At 38.8% G+C, this 27,659-nt stretch overlaps 1 pseudogene; it reads left to right on the forward strand.

Annotated features, from left to right (window-relative positions):
* Nucleotides 1–26,907, forward strand: LOC123386245 (annotated as a pseudogene).
* The last annotated feature ends 752 nt before the right edge of the window (nucleotides 26,908–27,659 follow it).

Below are 27,659 nucleotides of genomic sequence, written 5' to 3' on the forward strand. Positions count from 1 at the left end.
ATGGAGAACCACGGCAGGCCAGCCTCTCCGGCCAGCCTCTCCGACTATGAAGGCACTCCAGGTACGGTCAAGTTGTTTTCAAGACTACTCACGGCTGTTATCCATTAACTCAGGGCATTCTTGTAGAAAGCGTAGTTAAATTATACAACTCACGTAACCATTTCTCTTCTGAACTTGTAATTCAATCAAGGTTCTCGGCAAGGGAGATGATACAGAGAAACCTCTGGCTTTGTTTGGTCCTTTTTAGAAAAAAGAAAAGAAGGTGGTCCAGTCTATAATGCACACTTTGGCTCTACGGAACACACAGGCTTTAAGGGAGATTTTGTCCACTTTCTCAGTTGCGAGGCTCAACTTGAAACAGCAAAGTTTTATAAAATCAGCAGAAGCCAGCATAGACTGTAAAAGTTCCTGGAGATTCAGATGTCATCAGAGCAATCTCTCCCCAGAGAACAAGTCTTGCCAGAGTGTTGCCATGGTCAGGAAGCCACATGGTCAGTTGAAATCCTGGCTACACCATTTTCTAACTATATGACCTTGGGCAATTTTATTAACACCTGAGTTTCCTTTTTCGTAAAATGTAATGAGGATTAGGTTATAAAGATTAAAATGAGCTAATGTATATAAAGTGCTTTTGGTACAATGCTCTTATACAGTAACTGTCATCTATGCTGCTTTGAGAAGTGGGACATCACTATTTCCGCCTTTAAAAATGACATTTTAGGGGCACCTGGGTGGTTCAGTCAGTTAAGCGTCTGGCTCTTGATTTCGGCTCAGGTCATGATCTCAATGTTCATGAGTTTCAGCCCTGTGTTGGACTCTGCTCTGACAACACGGAGCCTGCTTGGGATTCTCTCTCTCCCTTTCTCTCTGCCCCTTCCCTGATCATGCTCTCTCAATCTCTCTCAAAATAAATAAGTAAACTAAAAAATAAATAAAGTAAAACCCCATTTTAGCATTGCCTCAGCAAGACTATAGTGTGTATTTGTTTAGACAATGATGAAAATAGTATGGGTTTAGCAGGAGTGAGGTAGTCATGAAGCCAGAAAGGTAAACGGAGGCCGGTTTGTGGCAGGCTTTATAGACTGGATTAATCTTGTTGGCAGTGGAGAGCTCTTTGAGAATTTTGAGCCAGAGAATGACATGATCATTTTTTTCTGTTTTAAAATAGACCATTTGCAAAGTTCAAATGGGGTTTACAAGTATCTCCCCTCTTCTTGAGCTGCAAGAATTTCTCTGCCCTACTTCTGTAAGTGATACCATCACAACACGCATTTGCAATTTGTGGTTTTTCTGAAGCAAAGAAGGACTCTCAAACCACTGGTGTTTCCATTTCTGCCCCAAGAGGATGACAGTTGAACAAAACCTCGAAGTCCCCAAATACATTCTAACAACTCCCAGCTAGCTACAGCCCTGAAGTAATTTTATTTTTCTCTTAAGTCGTTAAATGGATATTCGTATTAGCTCAGGCACTTTTAAGATTTACGTTCCAGTGCCCCAGCAAGACCCAAATCAAAGTAAAAGAGCAAGATAAAGGAATAATGTCCTGGATCTTCCAGGAGCAGTAGGGGCCCCTCCAGATACTATGGGAATTTCATATAATTGAAAGAAATTACTAGCCTACTGTCAAGTAGCTTGTGGGTTTAGGGTCAGGGAGTTTATAAGTGAGACTTGGGGCTTGGCCAGACATGATGTAGAATGTGAACATTTTCACAGGCTAAGAGTTTTGCCCAAGTCACCTCCCATACGTTAAAACCAGAGTATGTGGGGACACTTCGCTGGCTCAGTCGGTAGAACATGTAACTCTTGATGTTGGGTTCATGAGTTTGGCCCCACGTTGGGCATAGAGATTACTTAAAAAAAAAAAAAGACCCGTAATATATAAAATTAGGTATCCTGACTCTGGGCTTCTACTTAAGAAAAAGACAAAACATTCTTAAATAAAATAAATATAGTCCTTCCAACTCAGAAGTAGGAGGTATTTAGAAAGTGGAGTTGAAGTGATGTAACTTCTAAACCCAGTTTGGGGAGAGTCATTCAACACTAAAATCTCTTTTCTCCCCAAAATAAATGTTCATAACCAACTCTCCATCATCCAGATGTGCAAAGGTTCAACAAATGCTTGCTGAGTGCTTAGTGTATGCTAACGCCTGTGTTTTTGTCATTCTGTTCTACCAGAACTCTCCTGACTACTTAGTATCATTAACCCCATTTTGCAGATAAGGATACTGACAGTTGGAGGGGTTAAGTAACTTGCCCAAAACCACATGAGCTTGAATGTGGCAGAAGCAGGATTCAAACACTGAATCTAAAGTCTGTGTGGCCACAATAAAACGCTCTTACTGAACAAGCTAAGAGCCTCACGGAGAGAAATCAGAGTGCATGCAAACATGTTTATGATGCTGGTGCATCTGCTAGAAATCAAAAAGATGTTAATGTTAAGGTAGCACTAGGAGGGAGAGAGAAGACCAAGTTTCCAGGGTCAAAAGAGGTTTCTGAGAAGAGTGGTATGGAATTGGGGCTGAAAAAGCGAGTGCATAGGATTTCACCTGGCAGAGAGAGTGAAGGCAGTCTTGGTGGAGGAATGAGTGTGAACAGACATGGAGGCAAATATCAGGTGTACTTGGAGAACGTGACTAAGTAAAGGAGTGTGACAGAGGCATGGAGATCAGCTTTGCAGAAGCCAGGAGGAGCAACAAGGGTCTGAACCAGCTGATGATAACCGGAGGAAGAAATTTAGGAGACATTAACTGAGGGAAAATGGCAAGAATTTGGTTCCTCTTTAAAGCTATGTCTAATTCAGCCTTGTTTAGGGGTGCCTCACTTTATTTCTGACACAGAGTGCACTCTGAAGTCATGTTTGCTGAATGAACAAAGGGAAGAAAATGTCAAAAAAAAAAAAAAAGAACCAAAGGTGGGAGAGGAAGTAGACTAGGTATAAATCATTCAATAAATGCCATCAAAGAACTTTGAATTTTCATACATGAGTAAATGGTGGATCCGTGAACTTAAAGAAAAGTCCAGAAGATAAACTGGTTTGGAGAGTCGCCAGTCTACCTCACAACGTTCTGGCAAAGGTAAAAGCGAATGAGGTTAGTAAAACACTTCTGTAGCTCTGAGGTATACATGTTTGCGTTTATTTATTCACTAAACATTCTTGAGTGGTCTTTGTGTTGGGTATTCATTCAAAAAATATTTCATGAACATCTATGAGCTGTATTATAAAGATGAATAGAACAGAACACATTTCTGAGAAACTCACTGTCTAGTGATTGACATAGGAATGGAATACAGTGATAATAGCCAATGTTTATTGGATATTTACTATATTCCAGACAAAAGTATTTTGTGTATTGATTCATTTTATCCTTATTACAATCCTGTGAGGTATATGTTATTACTATCTGTGGTTAAGTGGAATACTAGCTCCCCTCAAAGATGCCCATATTCCAATCTCTGGAATCTGTGAATATAGTGTGTTATATGGCAAAAGGGAATTAAGCTGCAGATGGAATTAAGGTCGCTCATTAACTGACACTGAGATAGGGAGAATATCCTGGGTTACCTCGATGAGCCCCATGTAATCACAAGGACCTTTAAAAGTGGAAGGGGTGAGAGAAGCAAAGGAAGATAGAGAGTCAGAGATGGAAGCAAGATTGGAGAGATGTCAAATCTCAACCTGCGATTGTTGGCCTTTAAGATGGAAGGGGGCTATGAGTCAAGAACACAAGCAGCTTCTAGAAGCTAGAAAAAGCAAAGAAACAGATTATCCCCTAGAGCTTCCAGAAGGAGGACAGGCCTGCTGACATATTGAAAGCAGGTGTAAAAGACCTGTTTTGGACTTCTGACCTCTAGAAATGTAAGACGATGCATTTTTGTTGCTTTAAGCCGCTAAGCGTATGGTACTTTGTTATAGCGGTGATAGAAAACTAACACATTACTCGTTTGTTTTTTTTAATTTAAGAAAAAACTTATTCATTTATTTTATAAATGTTTATTTTAGAGATAAGGAAATGGAGGCACAGAGAGACTGTTTTATCCAAATTTTGACTACTTGACATTGTTCTTTCTTGAGGGCTTTCTCATCTCTCTGGCCACTTTTTTCCTGAGGCTCCTTGCAAGTTCCTTTACTTGTAACCAATCTCTAAATGGTTATGTTTTTCAAGGACTTTTCCTAAATACCTTTCTCTTCTTGAATTTTTTTCCTCGGTGATCTCACCCATTCCCAGAGTTTTAAATACTGTCTATAATCTGATTATTCTCAACACGATATTTCTAACTTTGTCCCCTCCTCTGAGCTCCATGCTAGTCAGCTTGTCATCGGCCAACTTGATGTCTTTGTTCAGGTAGCTTACAAACATTCCGAACCTAACAAATGTTCAAAACAATCAGTTCCTACCACAAAACGGATCCCCACTCCGATGTTCAGTTACATTTGTCTCAAGTCAGAAAAACGGAGTCAAGCATCATTCTTCTGTCTCTCCCTCCACCTCCATGGTCACCCCACCAGCAACCCATCCATGTCCTTCTGCCTTCACTACTATGAACCTGGTCCAAACCACCACCATTTCCTACTTCAGAAACCACAGTAGCTTCTCCATGGCCTCTGTGCATCTGTTTTCTTCACCACCTTCTTAGACAGTAAATCAGATCTTGTCTTGTACCTGTTTAACATGCTTCAGTGGCTTCCATTCTATGTAGAATAAGATCCAAACTCCTTTTCAGTGACTCCTAGAGCTCTGCACAATCAAGCTCCTGCTTACCTTGCCAACCTCACCTGCTGCCACTGCCTCTCATTCATTCACCTTTTTCTAACCCCACTCAGCGTCTCTCTGAAGTTAATCTCTTAAATTCTTTCCTGCCTCAAGAGCTTTGTCTCTGCAGCTTCCTGTTCATGGAGTACAAGTGCTCACACACACACACACACACACACACACACACACACACACACACACACCTTTTGCCTATATATTACCCATTCTTCAATTTTCAGATTAAACCCCCCCCCCTTATAACGGACAACACCAAACCATGCTGTCTAAAGCATTTTTACTCTGCCACCCAACCCCTCTCCAACCTGATTCTGTATCCCAGCTCCCATTTGTTTCCCTTTAACACTTACTGCAACTTGCAGTAATTTGTCATTTTAATTCCTTGGTTTTTTTGCTTCTTGTCTTTCTTGTATGTTAGTTCTGTAAGGGCAGGAACTGTATCTGCCTTGGTTATCAGTGTAACCCCAGAGCACTATGTCTGACAAATAGTAGATGCTCAATAAATATTTATAGACTCTCGAGTAAATGTTGTATATACAAAGTTAGTAATGTTTAAAATGGTACTGATACTCTCTACACCATTATCTCTATACCATTATCTATAGCGTATCTATAATAATGTTCCAACTACTTAAATGGTACATTTGCATTTAAGCCAATTACTGATCACTAGCCAATTGAATTTACATTTTATAATATCTTTTTATTCCACTGATTGTAGTTATCTATACATTAAATCAACTATGCATTTAAAAGTAAAATATCGTGTGAAAAAAAATTTTTAATTTTTAAATGTCATGACAAATTTTATATATATTATATGTATTACATATATATAATTTTTTCATCTAAAGACTTTGAATCAATTAGCTTTTTTTTTTTTTGCCTTTATGCTTGTAGTAAAACCACATGATGCAGATTCAGAGTAAGAAAATATATATTTAGAATAGATCACACCAGCACACACGTATTTTTTCCCAAAGTTAGAGGTGCTAAAGAGAAGAAGTCTACTTGCCAGATACGGTTTCTAGGAAATCCCCAATGAGATATAAAAGTAGAATATAAATTATTCAAATTATGTGTAGCAAATGACTTATGCTTCTCAACTAGGTATTTGGAGATAAGCAACAAGTGATAAAATATAGTAGCAGGCAAATGAAAAAATAAGGTTGATATATTTAACTTTAAGTAAGGCTATATTTGTAGTAAAGAGCCAACTCCTTTGAAAAATATATGGAATGAGAAAGAAACACCTTCATTCTTCTTCCACTCTTCATTAAAGCAACATATTCCCAATCCCCCAAAGAGGACCAATGGCGATGCGGGATCTGTAAGTTTGAAGGATAATATTCAATTCAATCAGTAAATTTTTATTTTGAGACTACAGGATGATAGGTGTTTTTGAAGATAAGCAAGATGAATGAATCACTAGGCCTGACTTTATATAGGTTATAATCTCATTGGAAAAATAAGACAAAATATGTAAAGAGTCAAGCAACAAACACATCAGGACCAGAGGTTTAACAAGAAAGTACTAACTAACTACAGATGTCCCTTCAAAGAGATAGATATAGTGTCAAATTCTGGCTCTAAATCTTCACCAGCTGTACAACTTTTGTTAAGCTACATGACCTCTGAACCCCTGTCCCTCCTCTGTAAGAAGAGGATTATAGAAGCATACTGTGCCTCATGGGGTCATGATAGGACAAAATGAGATCATCTTGGCAGAGTGCATGGCATTGAGCATAGCACAAAGTAAGCGCTCATTAAACATTAGCTATTGTTATGACTATTTTAGTCTTTTGTAAGTTATATGAGAAATTGTTTCTGTAAATGGAAATGGAAAAAGCCTTTGTTGAAAAGTATTATTTGCAGACTGTGTCATTCGTTGTAAAGGATTTATTACAAACTTACCCACATTGTTGAGATGAATCCCACTGTAACTTCTGCCAGAAGTTTGCAACTTTGAGGTGTTAATTTCTGGAGTGAAAAGGCTCTTTTCTTAGATGGCTTTCTTTAAAGAAAAATTTTTTTAATGTTTTTTGAGAGACACAGCATGAGCAGGGGAGGAGAAGAGAGAAAGGGAGACACAGAATCTGAAGCAGGCTGCAGGCTCTGAGCGGTCAGCACAGAGCCTAATGTGGGGCTCGAACGCATGAACTGCGAGATCATGAGCTGAGCCAAAGTCGGATGCTTTATGGAATGAGCCATCCAGGCCCCCTAGATGGCTTTCTTTTAATTAAGTGCTTCCCCAAGCACGAGGTAGAGGAATCTTATTTATGATCACATGGCCTAATATAAAAAGATAATTATTCAACAAAAACTTACTTATTTTGAAGGATACAAAATGTCACACACAGTCCTTGCACTTTAAAGATATATAGGGGCGCCTCAGTAGCTCAGTCACTTAAGCACCCACTCGATTTTGGCTCAGGTCACGATCTCATGATTCCTGGATAGAGTCCCACATTGGCTCCTGCACTGACAGTGAGGCGCCTGCTTGGCGTTCTCTCTTTCCCTCTCTCTCTGCCCCTCCCCTGTTTGTGTTCTCTTTCTCTCTTTCTCTCTCAAAATAAATAAACATTTAAAAAAGATATATAGATATAGAGATAAAGATAATCTGTCTGCCATGGAGAGATGTACCAAAATGTATATTATAAATCATTAAAGAAGTACATATCATATATCATTCTGTCTGGGAATTCTTCCTCTCTCGTGGTTTTAACTACCTCCTTCATTGTGATGACTTCCAAATCCACACCTGGAAACTTAACCTCTCTTCTGAGCCGTTGTACATTCTGGTGAGGACAGCTAGCTCCATTAAATGGAGCATGCCCAGAACTGCACTCACCATCTTGCTGCCAGGTATTTACTTCTCTCCTTTATTACCAGTCAGACAAGGAACGCAGAGCCTAAATTCCTCTTTCTTTCTTCCTTCTCCCTAAATACTTTTTTATTTTTTAATGTTCATTTATTTTTGAAAGAGAGAGAGTCAGAGAGAGAGCAGGCAGGGGAGGGGCAGAGAGAGAGGGAGACAGAATCTAAAGCAGGCTCCAGGCTCTGAGCTGTCAGCACAGAGCCCCACGCAGGGCTCGAACTCACAAACCTTAAGATCATGACCTGAGCTCGGGTGCTTCGGTGGCTCAGTCGGTTAAGCGTCCAACTTCAACTCAGGTCACGATCTCTCGGTCTGTGAGTTCGAGCCCCGCGTCCGGCTCTGGGCTGATGGCTCAGAGCCTGGAGCCTGCTTCCGATTCTGTGTCTCCCTCTCTCTCTGCCCCTCCCCTGTTCATGCTCTGTCTCAAAAATAAATAAACGTTAAAAAAAAAATTAAAAAAAAAAGATCATGACCTGAGCTGAAGTTGGATGCTTAACCCACTGAGCCACCCAGGCGCCCCTCTCCCTAAATACTATTAATCCTTCAGCCCCTGGTTTTGCTTTCTACTTTTTCCTCATATCTATCCCCTCATCTATGCTGCTATCCCCATTATTTCGATTTTGGGCCTTCCTTTTCTCTCATATATATTAAAGATGGTAAATTGCTCTCTCTCTTTCTGCCCCCCTTCCAATTCCTCCACACCATGCAGAGTCATCTATCTAAAAATTAATTCTGATCTGTTTAATACCTTTCCCTGTCTCCCTCTGTTTAATGACTCCCCAGTATTGGCAGTATTGGCATTTACTCAGTGATTTGATTTTTACTGACTGCTTACTAGGGAATAGACACTGTTACAGGTACTGAGAAAAGAATATTAAAAAAACAGCTAAGCTTCACAACTTCATAACTATATATTCTAAGAGACCCACCCCCACCTCAAAAGTAAACAAAGACCAACTATAAGGTCAAGTAGTGACCATCAATACAAAGAAAGATAAAGCAGGGTATGGGGAAAGACTCAGATGAAGATCACTGTGTTAGGTATAGTCATTAGAGAAGGTTTTTCTGAAGAGAGAACTCTTAAACAATTTAAAAATCCAGAGAGCAGTGTCTCAGACAAGAGAAACAGTGAAAATTTCCTGAGCTTGGAAAGCTTGGGGAATAGACAGAAGACCAGTTATGACTGAAACAGGATGTGCAAAGAAGAAAGTGATAGTAATGAAGATGAACAGGTAGGCAGGGAACACGGTATAGGGCTTTGTAAACTACGCCAAAGAGCAGGATTTATTCTAAGAATCATAGAATGCCCCTGAAAGGTGCTTTTTAAAGTCAGGTATATATTGAGGTATAATTTATATACCAAAAAAAAAAAATGTATCCTTTTTAGATGTAGCATTCAGTGAGCTTTGACATGTTTTGAGCATGCTGCCACCACAACAGTCAAGATAAGAATGTTTCTGTCTCTCCAAAAAGTTCTCTTGTGCTCCTTGATAAGCACCCCCTCCATCCTTCACAGTCCCTGTTAACTGCTGATCTGTTTTTTGTCCCTCTAGTTTTGCCTTTTCTAGAATGTTCTGTAAATGGAATTATATCAGGTGTAGATTTGTGTGCGTGCCTTCTTTCACTTAGCACAATGCATTTGAGATTCATCACTATCCTTACATGGATCAGTAGCCTATTATATTTTAATGTTGAGTAGGTTTCCATTATGGGAGTACCTGATGGCATTTAGATCATTTCCAGTTTGGGGCTGTTACAAATAAAGCTGCTATAAACATCCACATAAAGGTCTTTTTGTGGGTGTATGTTTTCATTTCTCTCGGAGAGATAGCTGGGAGTAGGATTGGTAGGGCATACGGTAAGCGTATGTTTAATTTTGTAGGAAGCTGCCAAATTGTTTTCCAATGTGTCTGTGCCATTTTGCATTCCACCAGCAGTGTATGAGAATGTCAGCTGCTTCATGTCTTTGCCAACTCTTGATACTGTGAGTTTTTATTTTTCATTATCGCCAATTACGTAGGTGTGTAGTGGCATTCATTGTGACTTGAATTTGCATTTCCCTAATGACATTAAGCATATTTTCATGTGCTTATTTATCATCCGTGTCTCTTACGTGAAGAATGTGTTCAAATCTTCTCCCCATTTTGTTAATGGATCGTTTGCGTTACCAGATTTCTTCACGGTCTGGATGTCAAGAAACAGATCGGTATTTAGCAAATGTATTCCCCTAGTCCATGGCTTGTCTTTTCATTTTCTTAACAATGTCTTTCCGATAGAGGAAGCTTCAATTGTGATGAAGTGCATTTTATAAATTTTTATTTGGTCGTTCATGTTTTTTGTGTCCTGAGAAATCTTTGTTTAACCCGAGGTCACAAAGATTTTCTCCTACGTTTTAAGTTTTATGATTTTAGGTTTTAAATTTGGTCTCTGACCCATCATTTTAAGTTTTTGATCAGCATTATTATAAAATCTCACATAAAAACGTAACTGTAATATAAAGAACAGACCATAGGATTCCACCCTGTGGAAGTTCAGAGTGGTAGTGAAGACACTGGTTTAGAAGGAAATTGCAGTAATTCAAATTCAGAGACTTTTTTTTTCAATATATGAAATTTATTGTCAAATTGGTTTCCATACAACACCCAGTGCTCATCCCAAAAGATGCCCTCCTCAATACTCATCATCCACCCTCCCCTCCCTCCCACCCCCCATTAACCCTCAGTTCTCAGTTTTTAAGAGTCTCTTATGCTTTGGCTCTCTCCCACTCTAACCTCTTTTTTTATTTTCCTTCCCCTACCCCATGGGTTTCTGATAAGTTTCTCAGGATCCACATAAGAGTGAAAACATATGGTATCTGTCTTTGTATGGCTTATTTCACCTAGCATAACACTCTCCAGTTCCATCCATGTTGCTACAAAGGGCCATATTTCATTCTTTCTCATTGCCACGTAGTACTCCATTGTGTATATAAACCAAAATTTCTTTATCCATTCAACAGTTGATGGACATTTAGGCTCTTTCCATAATTTGGCTATTGTTGAGAGTGCTGCTATAAACTTTGGGGTACAAGTGCCCCTATGCATCAGTAGTCCTGTATCCCTTGGGTAAATTCCTAGCAGTGCTACTGCTGGGTCATACAGTAGGTCTATTTTTAGTTTGTTTTTTTTTTTTTTTTAATTTTTTTTTTCCAACGTTTATTTATTTTTGGGACAGAGAGAGACAGAGCATGAACGGGGGAGGGGCAGAGAGAGAGGGAGACACAGAATCGGAAACAGGCTCCAGGCTCTGAGCCATCAGCCCAGAGCCTGACGCGGGACTCGAACTCACGGACCGCGAGATCATGACCTGACTGAAGTCAGACGCTTAACCAACTGCGCCACCCAGGCGCCCCTATTTTTAGTTTTTTAAGGAACCTCCACACTATTTTCCAGAGTGGATGCACCAATTTGCATTCCCACCAACAGTGCAAGAGGGTACCCGTTTCTCCACATCCTCTCCAGCATCTATAGTCTCCTGATTTGTTCATTTTGACCACTCTGACTGGCGTGAAGTGATATCTGAGTGTGGTTTTGATTTGTATTTCCCTGATGAGGAGCGACGTTGAGCATCTTTTCATGTGCCTGTTGGCCATCCGGATGTCTTCTTTAGAGAAGTGTCTATTCATGTTTTCTTTCCATTTCTTAACTGGATTATTTGTTTTTCAAGTGTGCAGTTTGGTGAGCTCTTTATAGATTTTGGATACTAGCCCTTTGTCTGATGTCATTTGCAAATATCTTTTCCCATTCCGTTGGTTGCCTTTTAGTTTTGTTGACTGTTTCTTTTGCTGTGCAGAAGCTTTTTGTCTTCATGAGGTCCCAGTAGTTCATTTTTGCTTTTAATTCCCTTGCCTTTGGGGATGTGTCAAGTAAGAAATTGCTGCGACTGAGGTCAGAGAGGTCTTTTCCTGCTTTCTCCTGTAGGGTTTTGATGGTTCCCTGTCTCACATTCAGGTCTTTTATCCATTTTGAGTTTATTTTTGTGAATGGTGTGAGAAAGTGGTCTAGTTTCAACCTTCTGCATGTTGCTGTCCAGTTCTCCCAGCACCATTTGTTAAAGAGAATGTCTTTTTTCCATTGGATGTTCTTTCCTGCTTTGTCAAAGATTAGTTGGCCATACATTTGTGGGTCTAGTTCTGGGGTTTCTATTCTATTCCATTAGTCCATGTGTCTGTTTTTGTGCCAATACCATGCTGTCTTGATGATGACAGCTTTGTAGTAGAGGCTAAAGTCTGGGATTGTGATGCCTCCTGCTTTGGTCTTCTTCTTCAAAATTCCTTTGGCTATTCGGGGCCTTTTGTGGTTCCATATGAATTTTAGGATTGCTTGTTCTAGTTTCGAGAAGAATGCTGGTGCAATTTTGATTGGGATTGCATTGAATGTGTAGATACCTTTGGGTAGTATTGACATTTTGACAATATTTATTCTTCTAATCCATGAGCACAGAATGTTTTTCCATTTCTTTATGTCTTCTTCAATTTCCTTCATAAGCTTTCTATAGTTTTCAGCATACAGATCTTTTACATCTTTGGTTAGATTTATCCCTAGGTATTTTATGCTTCTTGATGCAAGTGTGAATGGGATCAGTTTCTTTATTTGTCTTTCTGTTGCTTCATTATTAGTGTATAAGAATGCAACTGATTTCTGTACATTGATTTTGTATCCTGCGACTTTGCTGAATTCACGTATCAGTTCTAGCAGACTTTTGGTGGAGTCTATTGGGTTTTCCATGTATAATGTCATGTCATCTGCAAAAAGTGAAAGCTTAACTTCATCTTTGACAATTTTGATGCCTTTGATTTCCTTTTGTTGTCTGATTGCTGATGCTAGAACTTCCAGCACTATGTTAAACAACAGCGGTGAGAGTGGGCATCCCTGTCGTGTTCCTGATCTGAGGGAAAAAGCTCTCAGTTTTTCCCCATTGAGAATGATGTTAGCTGTGGGCTTTTCATAAATGGCTTTTATGATGTTTAAGTATGTTCCTTCTATCCTGACTTTCTCGAGCATTTTTATTAAGAAAGGATGCTGAATTTTGTCAAATGCTTTTTCTGCATCGATTGACAGGATCATATGGTTCTTATCTTTTCTTTTATTAATGTGATGTGTCACATTGATTGATTTGCGAATGTTGAACCAGCCCTGCATCCCAGGAATGAATCCCCCTTGATCATGGTGAATAATTCTTTTTAATATGCCGTTGAATTCGATTTGCTAGTATCTTATTGAGAATTTTTGCATCCATATTCATCAGGGAAATTGGCCTATATTTCTTTTTTTTACTGGGTCTCTGTCTGGTTTAGGAATCAAAGTAATACTGGCTTCATAGAATGAGTCTGGAAGTTTTCCTTCCCTTTCTGTTTTTTGGAATAGCTTGAGAAGGATAGGTATTATCTCTTCTTTAAACGTCTGGTAGAACTCCCCTGGGAAGCCATCTGGTCTGGACTCTCATTTGTTGGGAGATTTTTGATAACCGATTCAATTTCTTTGCTGGTTATGGGTCTGTTCAAGCTTTCTATTTCCTCCTGATTGAGTTTTGGAAGAGTGTGGGTGTTTAAGAATTTGTCCATTTCTTCCAGGTTGTCCAGTTTGTTGGCATATAATTTTTCATAGTATTCCCTGATAATTGCTTGTATTTCTGAGGGATTGGTTGTAATAATTCCATTTTCATTCATGATTTTATCTATTTGGGTCATCTCCCTTTTCTTTTTGTGAAGCCTGGCTAGAGGTTTATCAATTTTGTTTATTTTTTTCAAAAAACCAACTCTTGGTTTCGTTGATCTGCTCTATAGTTTTTTTAGATTCTATATTGTTTATTTCTGCTCTGATCTTTATTATTTCTCTTCTTCTGCTGGGTTTAGGCTGTCTTTGCTGTTCTGCTTCTATTTCCTTTAGATGTGCTGTTAGATTTTGTATTTGGGATTTTTCTTGTTTCTTGAGATAGGCCTGGAATGCAATGTATTTTCCTCTCAAGACTACCTTCGCTGCCTCCCAAAGTGTTTGGATTGTTGTATTTTCATTTTCATTTGTTTCCATATATTTTTTAATTTCTTCTCTAATTGCCTGGTTGACCCATTCATTCTTTAGTAGGGTGTTCTTTAACCTCCATGCTTTTGGAGGTTTTCCAGACTTTTTCCTGTGGTTGATTCCAAGCTTCATAGCATTGTGGTCTGAAAGTATGCATAGACTTTTTTTAAAGCTGCTGGTAATGAAAGTAGTAAGAGGTAGGCTGAAAGAAGATACACTTTTAAGTTAGAACCAAGAAAATTTGTTAATGAAAGAAGAAAAAATGCTCCAAAGCTTTTGGACTGAGCAGCTGAGTTAATAGTTGGTATAGTTGTTGAAAGGTTTGCCATTTTCTTTTTTTATAAATATAACTGATGGTCAAGTTAGTATCCATACAACACCCAGTGCTCATCCCAAGTGCCCCCGTCAACACCCATCACCCACTTTCCCCTCTCCCCTACCCCCATCAACCCTGGTTGTTCTCATTATCCAAGAGTCTCTTATGGTTTGCCTCCCTATCTGTCACTTTTTTCCCCTTCCCCTCCTGCATGGTCTTCTGTTAAATATGTCAACATCCACATATAAGTCAAAACATATGGTGTCTATCTTTCTCTGACAGACTTATTTCACTTAGCATAATACCCTCCAGTTCCATCCGCGTTGCTGAAAATGGCCAAATTTCATTCTTATTGCTAAGTAGTATTCCATTGTATATATAAACCACATCTTCTCTATCTATTCATCAGTTGATGGACATTTAGGCTCTTTCCATAGTTTGGCTATTGTTGAAAATGCTGCTATAAACATTGGGGTACATGTGCCCCTGTGCATCAGCACTCCTGTATCCCTTGGGTAAATTCCTAGCAGTGCTATTGCAGGGTCATAGGGTAGATCTATTTTTAATTTTTTGAGGAACCTCCACACTGTTTTCCAGAGCGGCTGCACCAGTTTGCCTTCCCAGCAACAGTGCAAGAGGATTCCCATTTCTCCATATCCTCGCCAGCACCTATAGTCTCCTGATTTCTTCATTTTAGCCACTCTGACCGGTATGAGGTGGTATCTCAGTGTGGTTTTGATTTGTATTTCCCTGATGATGAGTGATGTTGAGCATCTTTTCACGTGCCTGTTGGCCATCTGGATGTCTTCTTTGGAAAACTGTCTATTCATGTCTTCTGCCCATTTCTTCACTGGATTTTTTGTTTTTCAGGTGTGGAGTTTGGTGGGTTCTTTATAGGTTTTGGATACTAGCCCTTTATCCGATAGGTCATTTGCAAATATCTTTTCCCATTCCGTTCGTTGCCTCTTAGCTTTGTTGATTGTTTCCTTTGCAGTGCAGAAACTTTGTATCTTGATGAGGTCCCAATACTTCATTTTTGTTTTTAATTTCCTTGCCCATGGAGATGTGTCGAGTAAGAAATTGCTGCAGCTGAGGTCAAAGAAGTTTTTTTTCTGCTTTCTCCTCTAAGGTTTTGATGGTTTCCTGTCTCACATTCAGGTCCTTTATTCATTTTGAGTTTATTTTTGTGTATGGTGTCTAGAAAGTGGTCTAGTTTCATTCTTCCTCATGTTGTTGTCCATGCACCTTTGTTAAACAGACTGTCTTTTTTCCATTGGATACTCTTTGCTGCTTTGTCAAAGATTAGCTGGCCATACATTTGTGGGTCCAATTCTGGGTTCTCTATTCTATTCCATTGGTCTATGTGTCTGTTTTTGTGCCAATGCCATGCTGTCTTGATGATTACAGCTTTGTAGTAGAGGCTAAAGTCTGAGCTTGTGATGCCTCCCTCTTTGGTTTTCTTCTTCAAGATTACTTTGGCTATTCAGGGTCTTTTGTGGTTCCATACAAATTTTAGGATTGCTTGTTCTAGCTTGGAGAAGAATGCTGGTGCAACTTTGATTGGAATTGCATTGAATGTGTAGATTGCTTTGTGTAGATTGTATTGACATTTTACCAATATTCTTCCAATCCATGAGCATGGAATGTTTTTCCGTTTCTTTGTGTCTTCTTCAATTTCCTTCATAAGCTTTCTATAGTTTTCAGCATACAGATCTTTTACATGTTTGGTTAGGTTTATTCCTATGTATTTTATGGTTCTTGGTGCAGTTGTGAATGGAATCAGTTTCTTTATTTTTCTTTGTGTTGCTTCATTATTGGTGTATAAAAATGCAACTGATTCCTGTACATTGATTTTTTACCCTACAACTTTGCTGAATTCATGTATCAGTTCTAGCAGACATTTGGTGGAGTCTGTGGGGTTTTCCATGTAGAGTATCATGTCATCTGTGAAAAGTGAAAGTTTAACTTCTTCTTTGCCAATTTTGATGCCTTTGATTTCATTTTTTTGTCTGATTGCTGATGATAGGACTTCCAACACTATGTTAAACAACAGTAGTGAGAGTGGACATCCCTGTCGTGTTCCTGATCTCAGGGGGAAATGTCTCCGTTTCTCCCTATTGAGGATGATATTAGCTGTGGGCTTTTCATAAATGGCTTTTATGATGTTTAAGTATGTTCCTTCTATCCTGACTTTCTCAAGGGTTATTATTAAGAAAGGATGCTGAATTTTGTCAAATGCTTTTTCTGCATCAATTGACAAGATCATATGGTTCTTCTCTTTTATTAATGTGATGTATCGCATTGATTGATTTGTGAATATTGAACCAGCCCTGCAGCCCGGGAATGAATCCCATTTGATCATGGTGAATAATTCTTTATATATCCTGTTGAATACGATTTGCTGTATCTTGTTGAGAATTTTTGCGTTCATATTCATCAGGGATATTAGCCTGTAGTTCTCTTGTTTTGCTGGGTCTCTGTCTGGTTTTGGAATCAAAGTAATGCTGGCTACATAGAATGAGTCTGGAAGCTTTCCTTCCCTATTTTTTGGGACAGCTTGAGGAGAATAGGTATTAACTCTGCTTTAAACGTCTGGTAGAATTCCCCAGGGAAGCCATCTGGTCCAAGACTCTTATTTGTTGGGAGATTTTTGATAACTGATTCCATTTTTTTGCTGGTTATGGGTCTGTTCAAATTTTCTATTTTTTCCCGTTTGAGTTTGGGAAGTGTGTAGGTATTTAGGAATTTGTCCATTTCTTCCAGGTTGTCCAGTTTGTTGGCATATAATTTTTCATAGTATTCCCTGATAATTGCTATATTTCTGAGGGATTGGTTGTAATAATTCTATTTTCATTCATGATTTTATCTATTTGGGTCATCTCCCTTTTCTTTTTGAGAAGCCTGGCTAGAGGTTTATCAATTTTGTTAATTTTTTCAAAAAACCAACTCTTGGATTTTTTAGATTGTATATTTTTTATTTCTGCTCTGATCTTTATTATTTCTCTTCTTCTGCTGGGTTTGGGGTGTCTTTGCTGCTCTGCTTCTATTTCCTTTAGGTGTGCTGTTAGTTTTTGTACTTGGGATTTTTCTTGTTTCTTGAGATAGGCCTGGAATGCAATGTATTTTCCTCTCAAGACTGCCTTCGCTGCATCCCAAAGTGTTTGGATTGTTGTATTTTCATTTTCATTTGTTTCCATATATTTTTTAATTTCTTCTCTAATTGCCTGGTTGACCCATTCATTCTTTAGTAGGGTGTTCTTTAACCTCCATGCTTTTGGAGGTTTTCCAGACTTTTTCCTGTGGTTGATTTCAAGTTTCATAGCATTGTGGTCTGAAAGTGTGCATGGTATAATCTCAATTCTTGTATACTTATGAAGGGCTGTTTTGTGACCCAGTATGTGATCTATCTTGGAGAATGTTCCATGTGCACTCTAGAAGACATAGAGTTCTAAATATATCTGTCAAGTCCATCTGGTCCAATGTGTATCATTCAGGGCCATTGTTTCTTTATTGATTCTCTGTCTAGATGATCTGTCCATTGTTGTAAGTGGAGTATTAAAGTCCCCTGTAGTTACCACATTCTTATCAGTAAGATTGCTTATGTTTGTGGTTAATTGTTTTATATATTTGGGTGCTTTCGAATTCAGTGCCTAGACATTTATAATTGTTAGCTCTTCCTGATGGATAGACCCTGTAATTATTATATAATGCCCTTATTCATCTCTTGTTACAGCCTTTAATTTAAAGTCTAGTTTTCGGGGCGCCTGGGTGGCGCAGTCGGTTAAGCGTCCGACTTCAGCCAGGTCATGATCTCGCGGTCCGTGAGTTCGAGCCCCGCGTCAGGCTCTGGGCTGATGGCTCAGAGCCTGGAGCCTGTTTCCGATTCTGTGTCTTCCTCTCTCTCTGTCCCTCCCCCGTTCATGCTCTCTCTCTGTCCCCAAAATAAATAAACGTTGAAAAAAAAAATAAAAAAATAAAGTCTAGTTTTTCTGACATAGTATGGCTACTGCAGCTTTCTTTTGACTTCCACTAGCATGATAGATCTCCATCCCCTCACTTTCAATCTGAAGGTGTCCTCAGGTCTAAAATGAGTCTCTTGTAGACAGCAAATAAATGGGTTTTGTTTTTTTTATCCATTCTGATACCCTATGTCTTTTGATTGGAGCATTTAGTTCATTTACATTCAGTGTTATTACTGAAAGATATGGATTTAGGGTCATTGTGTTATCTGTAGGGTTCATGTTTGTAGTGATGTCTCTGGTACTTTGTGGTCCTTCTAACATTTCACTCACCAGAGTCCCCTCTAGGATCTCTTGTAGGGCTGGTTGAGTGGTAATGAATTCCTTCAGTTTTTGTTTGTGTGGGAAAACCTTTATCTCTCCTTCTACTCTGAATGACAGGCTTGCCGGATAAAGGGTTGTCAGCTGCATATTTTTTTCTGTTCATCACATTGAAGATTTCCTGCTATTCCTTTCTGGCCTTCCTAGTTTCAGTAGATAGGTCTGCTACTACCCTTATGTGTCTACCTTTGCATGTTAAGGCCCATTTATCCCTAGCTGCTTTCAGAATTTTCTCTTTATCCTTATATTTTGCCAGTTTCCCTATGATATGCCATGCTGAAGCTTGATTCGTGTTATACCTAAAGGGAGTTCTCCGTGCCTCTTGGATTCCAATGCCTGTTTCCTTCCCCAGATTGGGAAAGTTCCAAACTATGATTTGTTCAAGTACACCTTCATCCCCTTTCTCTCTCTCTTCTTCTGGAATTCCTATGATATGGATATTATTCCATTTGATTGACTCACTTGGTTCTCTAATTCTTCCCTTGTGATCCTGGATTTTTCTTTATCTCTCTTTTTCTCAGCTTCCTCTTTTTCCATAATTTTATCTTCTAATTCACCTATTCTCTCCTCTGCCTCTTCAATCCGTGCTGTGGCCGCCTCCATTTTATTTTGTACCTCGTAGCAGTTTTAAATTCATCGTGAGTATTTTTTATGCCCCTGATCTCTGTAGCAATTGATTCTCTGCTGTCTTCTATGCTTTTTTCAAGCCCAGAGATTAATTTTATGACTATTATTCTAAATTCTTGTTTAGTTATGTTGCTTAAATCTGTTTTGATCAATTCTTTAGCTGTCATTTCTTTCTGGAATTTCTTTTGAGGAGAATTCTTCCATTTCATCATTTTGGCTAGTTTTCTGTCCCTTATGAGTTTTAAAAGCTTGTGATGTGCTCTGCACCTGCAAGCACTGCTATATTAAAGGGGGGGGGTTATATACTGCCCATGGCATGGCCCTTAGGAAATGTGTTTTTTGGAGAGTGTTACTTGCTCTCTGTTGTTGTGACTTTGGTTATTTTATTTCCCTACACATAGTGATGTTTTGGACCTCCACCTTGTGTGCTTTGATTTGTTCCTTGAAGTATCCTCATAGGGCTCTGGTGAAGATTCAGTGAGTCAAGTTGCTGCCTAACATCACTCATCTGGTCAGTAAAGTCCAGCTGTTGTTCGAAGCCACTCCACTGGCTCCAACATCCAACAGTGGTTCTAAACCACCATGCTGTGTAGCCACTGGGCAGTGGTCTCCATAGGATCTTGCTTCAGGTATCAGTAGCTCCAAGAAGCTTGTGTTCACTTCTTCCTTCTGACACACCAGAGCCCTCAGAAACAGCCAGAAAGACAGTGAACTCAAGAGTTCTTGGGGGCACCACACCTGTTTCTCATTGTTCCTGATTGCCAGTGGAGGTTAGCTTCTAATGCCATTGCTGGAAGATTTCCTTCATGACCACGTAGAAAGACGAGGAATTATACAAAATGGAAGCCTCTTATAGGAAGAAGGGTCGGGCACAAAATTCAGGGTTTGCCATTTTCTAAGTTAAAAAGACTGAGAGAGGAAAAATAAAAAGTTGCATTTTGAATCTATTAAGTTTGCAATGTCTATTGAAAACCCAGAGGTTGGTAAGGCTTACATGGGCGTCTGTTGCTTTTGCCTCCTATTATCCATTTACCCTTCTTCTTTTTGAAAAAGTTTTTATTTAAATTCCACTTTGGTAACATACAGTGTTATATTAGTTTCAGGTGTACAACATAGTGATTCAACACTTTTATACAGCACTCGGTGCTCATCACAAGTGCACTCCTTAATCCTCATCCCCTATTTAACTCCCACTCCCCTCTGGCAACCATCAGTTTGTTCTCTATAGTTAAGGATCTGCTTCTTGATTTTTCTCTCTTTTTCTCCCCTTTCCTCATTTGTTTAGTTTCTTAAATCACATATGAGTGACATCATATGGTATTTGTTTTTCTCTGACTTATTTTGCTTAGCATTATACTCTTCAGCTCCACCCATGTCATTGCAAATGGCAAGATTTCATTCTTTCACTGTGAAAGAATGTGTGTGTGTGTGTGTGTGTGTGTGTGTGTGTGTGTTCTTTATCCATTCATCTATCAATGGACACAGGCTACTTCTGTATTTTCGCTGTTGTAAACAATGCTACTAGAAAAATAGGGGTGCATTTATCCTTTTGAATTATTGTTTTTGTATTCTTTGGGTAAATACTCAGTAGTGTGATTGTTGGATCATAAGTAGTTCTATTTTTAACTTTTTGAAGAAACTCCATGCTGTTTTCCACGGTAGTTGTACCACTTTGCATTCCCACAAACAGTGCAAGATGGTTCCCCTGTCACCACAGCCTTGCCAATCCCTATTGTTTCATTGTGGTTTCGATTTGTATTTCCCTGATGGTAAGTGATAATAAACATCTTTTCATGTGTCTGTTGGCCATCTGGATGTCTTCTTTAGAAGAATGTTCCTGTCTTCTACCAATTTTTTAATTGGATTATTTGTTTTTTTGATGTTGAGTTGTGTAAGTTCTTTATATATTTTGGATATTAACCCTTTATCAGATATGCCATTTGCAAATATCTTTGCCCATTCCATAAGTTGTCTTTTAGCTTTGGTGATTGTTTACTTCCCTCTGCAGAAGCTTTTTATTTTGATGTAGTCTCAGTAGTTTATTTTTGTTTTTATTTCCCTTGCCTCAGGACACATAGAAAACAGTTGCTACAGATAATGTCAAAGAAAGTACTGCCTGTGTTCTCTTCTATGATTTTTTATTTCAGGTCTCACATTTAGGTCTTCAATCCATTTTGCTTTGTTTTTGTTTTTGTTTTAATATAATTTATTGTCAAATTGGTTTCCATACAATACCAAGTGCTCATCCCAACAAGTGCCTTCCTCAACGCCCATCACCCACTTTCCCCTCTGCCCCAGCCCCCCCATCAACCCTCAGTTTGTTCTCTGTATTTAAGAATCTCTTATGGTTTGCCTTCCTCCCTCTCTGTTTGAAACTTTTTTCCCCTTCTTTGCCCTCCATGGTCTTCTGTTAAGTTTCTCAAGATCCACATATGACTGAAAACATACGGTATCTGTCATATGGTGACTGACTTATTTCACTTAGCATAATACCCTCCAGTTCCATCCACATTGCTGAAAATGGCCAAATTTCATTCTTTCTCATTGCCAAGTAGTATTCCATTGTATATATAAACCATATCTTCTTTATCCATTCATCAGTTGATGGACATTTAGGCTCTTTCCATAATTTGGCTATTGTTGAAAGTGCTGCTATAAACATTGGGGTACATATGCCCCTATGCATCAGCACTCCTGTATCCCTTGGGTAAATTCCTACCAGTGCTATTGCTGGGTCTTTGAATTTATTTTTGTGTGTGGTCCAGTTTCTTTCTTTTGCATGTTGCTGCCTGCCATTTGTTGAAGAGACTGTCTTTTTTCCCACAGGCTATTCTTTCCTGCTTTTTTGAAGATTAGTTGGCCACATATTTGTGAGTTTACTTCTGGCTTTTCTATTCTATTCTATTGACCTATGTGTCTGTTTTTGTGCCAGTACCATTTTGTTTTGATCACTACAGTTTTGTAATATACCTTGAAGTCTGGAATTGTGATGCCTCCAGCTTTTCTTTTCTTTTCTTTTTCAAGGTTGCTTTGGCTACTTGGGGTCTTTTGTGGTTCCATACAAATTTTAGGATTATTTGTTCCAGTTCTGTGAAAAATGCTGGTGATACATTGATAGGGATTGCATTAAATGTGTAGATTGCTTTGAGTAGTATAGACATTTTAACAATATTTGTTCTTCTAATCCATTAGCATGGACTGTTTTTCCATTTCTTTGTATCCTCTTCCATTTCTTTCATCAGTGTTTCATAGTTTTCAGAATATAGGTCTTCACCTATTTGGTTAGGTTTATCCCTAGCTATCTTATTTGGGTACAATTGTAAATTGGCTTGTTTCCTTAATTTCTTTTTCTGCTGCTTCATTATTGGTGGATAGAAATGCAACAAATTTCTGTGCATTGATTTTGTATCCTGTGACTTTACTGAATTCATTTATCAGTCCTAGCAATTTTGGGTAGAATCTTTCAGGTGTTCAACATAGACTATCGTGTCATCTGCAAATAATGGAAGTTTGGCTTCTTCCTTACAGATTTGGGTGACTTTTATTTCTTTTTGTTTTCTGATTGCTGTGGCTAGGACTTCCAGTACTATGTTGAATAAAAGTGATGAGATGGAACATACTTGTCTTGTTCCTGGCCTTAGGAAAAGCTCTCAGTTTTCCCTATTAAGGATGATGTTAGCTGTGGGTGTTTTACATACGGCCTTTGTTATGTTGTGGTATGTTCACTCTAAACCTACTTTATTGAGCCCTTTTTAGTATGAATGGATAGTATACTTTGTCAAATGCTTTTTCTCCATCTATTGAAATGATCATATCATTCTTATCCTTTCTTTTATTAATATGATGTATCACCTTGATGCGATTTGTGAATATTGAATCACCCTTGCAACCGAGTAATAAATCCCAGTTGACAGTGTGTATGATTTTTTTAAAATTTTTTTTTTAACGTTTATTTATTTTTGGGACACAGAGAGACAGAGCATGAATGGGGCAGGGGCAGAGAGAGAGGGAGACACAGAATCGGAAGCAGGCTCCAGGCTCTGAGCCATCAGCCCAGAGCCTGACACGGGGCTCGAACTCACGGACCGCGAGATCGTGACCTGAGCTGAAGTCGGACGCTTAACCGACTGAGCCACCCAGGCGCCCCATGTATGATTTTTTTAGTGTGCTATGGGATTCAGTTTGCTAGTATTTTGTTGAGGATTTGTGTTTCTATGTTCTTCAGGGATATTGGCCTGTAGTTCTTTTTTAGTGGTGACTTTTTTTAGTGGTGACTTTATCTGGTTTTGGTATTAGGGTAATTCTGGCCTCATAGAATGAATGTGGACATTTTCTTTCCTTTTCTATTTTTTGGAATAGTTTGAGAACACTGGGGATTAACTCTTCGTTATATGTTTGGTAGAATTTGCCTGTGAGGCCATCTTGTCTTAGACTTTTGTTTGAGAGTGTTTTAATTACTGATTCAAATTCTTTGCTGGTTATTGGTCTTGTCAAGTTTTCTATTTCTTCCTGTTGGCAGATAGTTTTTCATAATATTCTCTTTTAATTGTATTTCTGTGGTGTTGGTTGTGATTTCTCCTCTCTCATTTGTGATCTTGTTTATTTGAGTTCTTTCCCTTTTTTTCTTGATAAGTCTGGCTAGAGGTTAATCAATTTTGTTGGTTTTTTTCAAAGAACCATCTCTTGATTTTGTTGATCTGTTCTATTGACTTTTTAGTTTCCTTATCATTTATTTCTGCTCTAGTCTTTATTATTTACTTCCTTCTGCTGGTTTTAGGTTTTGTTTCTTTTCTAGCTCCTTAAGGTGTAAGTTTAGGTTGTTTATTTGGGATTTTTCTTATTTCATGAGGTCAACTGTTTTGCTATAAATTTCCATCCTAGAACCACTTTAGCTGCATCCCAAAGGTTTTGGACCATCGCATTTTCATTTTCATTTGTTTCCATGTATGTTTTATTTCTTCTCTAATTTTCCAGTTGACTCATTCATTGCTTAGCAGCATGTTATTTAACCTCCTTGTATTTGTGGTCTTCCAGATTTTTTAATTTTTTTTTTGTGGTTGACTTTTAGTTTCATAGTGTTGTGATCAGAAAATATGCATAGTATGACTTCTATCTTCTTGAATTTGTTGAGGCTTGTTTTGTGGGCTAATGTGTGATCTGTTCTGGAGAACGTTTCATGGACACTTGAATAAAATGTGTATTCTGCTCTTTTAGGATAGAATGTTCTGAATATATCTGAATAGAATATATCTGAATGTATCTATTAAATCCATCCAGTATGTTGTTCAAAGCCATTGTTTCCTTGTTGATTTTCTGTTTAGATTATCTGTCCATTGATGTGAGTAGGGTGCTAAAGTCTCCTACTATTATTGTATTATTGTCAGATTAGTTCCTTTTATGTTTTTTATTAACTGTTTTATGTTTGGGTGTCCTGTGTTTACAATTTGCATAAATATTTATAATTGTCATACCTTCTTGTTGGATTGTCCCCATTATTATTATATAGTGCCCTTTGTCTCTTATTATGGTCTGTTTATAAATTCTATTTTGTTCCACATGAGTATTGTTACCCTGGCTTTCATTTGACATCTATTTCCATGAAGGATGTTTCTCAATCCCCTCACTTTCAATCTGCAGGTGTCTTTAGGTCTGAATGAATCTCTTGTAGGCAAAATGTAGATGAGTTTTGTTTATTACCCATTCTGTCACCCTATGTCTTTTGATTAGAGTGTTTAACCTATTTACATGCAAAGTAATTATTGATAATTATGCACTTATTGACATTTTATTGTCTTGTGATTGTTTCTGGAGATTTTCTCCTTTCTAGTCTTTCTCTCTTTTATACAGGTTTTCTTTAGTTATATATTCATATTTCTTTCTTTTTATTCTTTGTATATTTATTAGTGGTTTTTGATATATAGTTACCAGTAGGTTTGTATATAACCTCCTCTGCATGTAGCAGTCTTTATTAAGTTGATGGTCATTTAAGTTTGAACCCATTCTTTACTCCTCTTCTCATGTTTTCTGTATATGTTGTCCTTTTCATATCCCTTTTTTTTTTTTTTTAATAAATGTTTACTCATTTTTGAGGGGGAGAGGGGCAGAGAGGGAGGGGACAGAGGATCCAAAACAGGCTCTTCACTGACAGCAGAGAGCATGATGCAGGGCTCAAACTCATGAATCGTGTGATCATGACCTGAAGTTGGCTCCCTAACCGATTGAGCTACCCAAGCACCCCTCATATCCTTTTATTTTGTGAGTTCGTTAGCTAATTTTTTACAGAAATATTCATATCTATTCTTTTTGTGTTTCCCACCTTTATACTGTCACTTTTGATCTCTCCTTTCCATTCAAAGAATCCCCTTTAATATTTCTTCCAGGGCTTATTTAGTGGTCATTAGCTCCTTTAGATTAGGTTTGTTCATTTGTTTGTTTTTTCTCTGGGAAACTATCTTTCATTCTATTCTGAATGGTAGCCTTGCTGGATAGAGTATTAGCTGCAGATTTTTTTCCATTCAGCACTTTGAATATATCATGCCGCTCCCTTCTGGTTTGCCAAATTTCTGTTGAAAAATCTCCTGCTAGCCTTATGGGTTTTCCCGTTAAGTCACTATCTTTTGTCTTGCAGCTTTAACATTTTTTCTTTTTTTAAATTTTTATTTATTTATTTTGAGAGAGGGAACAGGGGAGGGGCAGAGAGAGAGAGAGGAAGGGAAAGAATTACAAGCATTCTGTCAGTGCAGAACCAGATGCAGGCCTTGATCTCACAAACTGAACCATGAGATCATGACTTGAGCTGAAATCAAGAGTCAGATGCTTAACCAACTGAGCCACCTAGGTGCTCCTAAAATTTTTTCTTTATTATTATATCTTGCCAATTTAATTACAATATATATTGGTGTGGGTCTGCTTTTCCCCCAAATTAGGAAGCTTTTCAACTATTGTGTCTTCAAATAAATTTTCTGTCCCCTTTTCTCTCTCTTCTTCCTCTGTGACTCCTATAATATGAATGTTATTATGTTGATGGAGTTACTGAATTTCCTGAGTCTATGTTCATTTTGCATAATTTTTCCCCTCTTTTATTCAGCTTGATTACTTTCCATTACTCTGTCTTCTAGGTCACCAATTAATTCCTGTGCTTCTTCCATCCTGCTTTTCTTTCTATCAAGAATTTGTTGAGCCCTTTATTAACATTTCATTTGTTGAGCACTTTATCTCTGCTATGTTGTTCCTTATCTACGTGTTAAGGATCTCACTATGTTTTCCACTCTTTTCTCAAGTTTAGTGAGTATTCTTATGATCATTGTGTTAAGCTTTTCAGTCCTGGGGGTGGCAGAGCTGAGCCAGCAGCACCCACCCTCCAGCTTTCCATGCCTCCATTCCACTGACTGTTTGTTGCTCCATCTGCCCTGCCACCATAATGGAACAGGCCATTTCCTTTGTCAAGGATTTCCTGGCCAGAGACATCACCACTCCAAGATGGTGGTGGCCCCAATCAAACAGGTCAAGCTGCTGCTGCAGGTGCAGCATGCCAGTAAGCAGATCACCACAGACAAGCAATACAAGGGCATTGTGGACCATGCTGTGTGTTTCCCCAAAGAGAAGGGTGTGCTTGTCCTTCTGGAGAGGGAACCTAGCCAATGTCATCTTCTACTTCCCCATGCAAGCCCTCGATTTCACCTTCAAGGATAAGTACAAGCAGATCTTCCTGGGGGTCATGGACAAGCTCATGCAATTCTGGAGGTATTTTATTGCCATTTTTATGTTGCCTCTGTGCAGGCTGCTGTCTCTTTAAGGGCAGCAACTCAGCTATCACTTGCCCTCCTGGCTCACCCAGGGCTGAGTCAGTTGACTTTTTAAAGCTCTAGGCTCCAAGTCCCACTGGTTATACAAACTCATGGAATTCAGCCCCTCTGGTTTTCAAAGCCAAACATTATGGGGATTAGTCTTGCTCATGTGAGCTCCTGGTATAAGGGCCCATTTCTCTGCCCTATCTGTGTATGCAGCTCCCTCCCTCCTGTGGGCAGCCTCCCTCCTCCTTTCTGCCCTTCCTAACCTTTTAGAGGCAGCTTCCTCTCTATATTTGTTGTGGAGTTTGTTCTGCCAGTCTCCAGATCCCTATCTGCTTTATTTACTTGGTTGTGGATAATAACTAGTTGTAAAGTTGGGACAGGTTGAGCCAGCTTCCTCCTACTCTACCATCTTACCAAGCTCCTCCTACCCTTCTTCTGATAAGAGTCTCACTGCTCCATCTTCCTTTCAGAAACACCCTCATCCACTTCAGGCCATCACCTTCCAGAGGGGTTGACTCCGGTTCCAGGAGCGGGCATGGGATTCAGTGTATCCTACTTCTTCAGCCATATTGCTCTGTCTGAAGATGATGCAGTTAGGAACCATGAAATTTTTGCTGGCATGGTTGAAAGGCATTCTCTTTCCTGCTGCTCGCTGAGGGTATAGAATTCCCACTTAATAGCCATCTTATCACCACCAGCAAAAGCCTCAATAAGAATTCAGAACTCAGAAGGAAGCAGAGGTACACCAGTCTGAGAGATCAGGTCTTGATGTCAGAGTTTGGGCTCTTAGATCCAGCTATGTTTAAATCTTACTCTTCAGTATTTCAATTATGTAAACCATTAAACACCATTTTTAATTGTGCCAATTTGAATTGGG

Source organism: Felis catus, chromosome B3 (genome assembly GCF_018350175.1).
Source record: "Felis catus isolate Fca126 chromosome B3, F.catus_Fca126_mat1.0, whole genome shotgun sequence".
Lineage (NCBI taxonomy): Eukaryota > Metazoa > Chordata > Mammalia > Carnivora > Felidae > Felis > Felis catus.